We start from the raw sequence: 925 nt of genomic DNA on the forward strand, positions 1-925 counted from the left end.
TTTTTTTTGCAATGTCTCAGTTGGTCTAATAAAAGGTGTCATCTCTGAACCAAGAGTTCTAGCTTTTTGCATCTCACACTACTCAGGAATCCTTAAAAATGCTTCAGGTACCACCTCAAGACCTCACCAAATACCTGTCTTTACCCTCTTTGCTCCCATTTGCTTTACATTTCTCCCCCGTTCTCATTCCTGCCTCTGCCATGCTCCATGCAAGAGCCCCTGTCTGCTCATCCCCGTCTGGTTGTGTGTCACTGGACGCAGCAAGAGCTCCGTGAATCCGGGGCTTTTCCTTAGTAGCAACTGTCACATCTTACAGCATCTAGGACCAAAGGAAAGCGCAAGGAGCGCCCGGTCTTGACAGCCACAGGCCTCTGCTTTACAGCTGGTTTTCAGCTCAAGCGAGGAGGATCAGACCATGCGGTTTATTCATGGCCCTGCTTTTTCCACAGTGGCACAGAACCAGGCCTCCGTGGAAAGCACGTGGCAAGGGGGGTCCTGGCTCTGGTCTGGACGAGGACAGTGAGATGAATGCAGACTGAACGCAGTGAGCTGGAGAGTCGCTTCCTTGTCTGGGGGGCTCGGCGATAAGCCTGCCGCACAGCACGCCGCTCCCTTGGAGCTCACGGACGGCAGCTCCTCTTCCTGGCCCGGGCATCATGTGCCAGGTAGGGCTCCCCCCCTCCCCCATCACCCCTGGAACAGGGTGGGGGTCTCCCACCCGGTCCAGCTTGGGAATGGGGACAGCCCAGTTCCCCCCCAGCAGGCAGGCATCGGGGCTGAGGGCTTGGGGAGGCTTTTCAGGCTGTTGTTTCAGCTCTGGACAAAAGCAGCCATGGGACTCAGCAGCACCCCCCCCACCCCGGGAGATGGAAGCGGGGGGGCTCACTGCCTCTGTAAACACTGTCAGCGTTGCCCCCCACCCGCA

This window comes from Gavialis gangeticus, unplaced genomic scaffold (assembly GCF_001723915.1).
Source record: "Gavialis gangeticus isolate Ggan-Ray unplaced genomic scaffold, GavGan_comp1, whole genome shotgun sequence".
In the NCBI taxonomy this organism is placed as follows: Eukaryota; Metazoa; Chordata; order Crocodylia; family Gavialidae; genus Gavialis; species Gavialis gangeticus.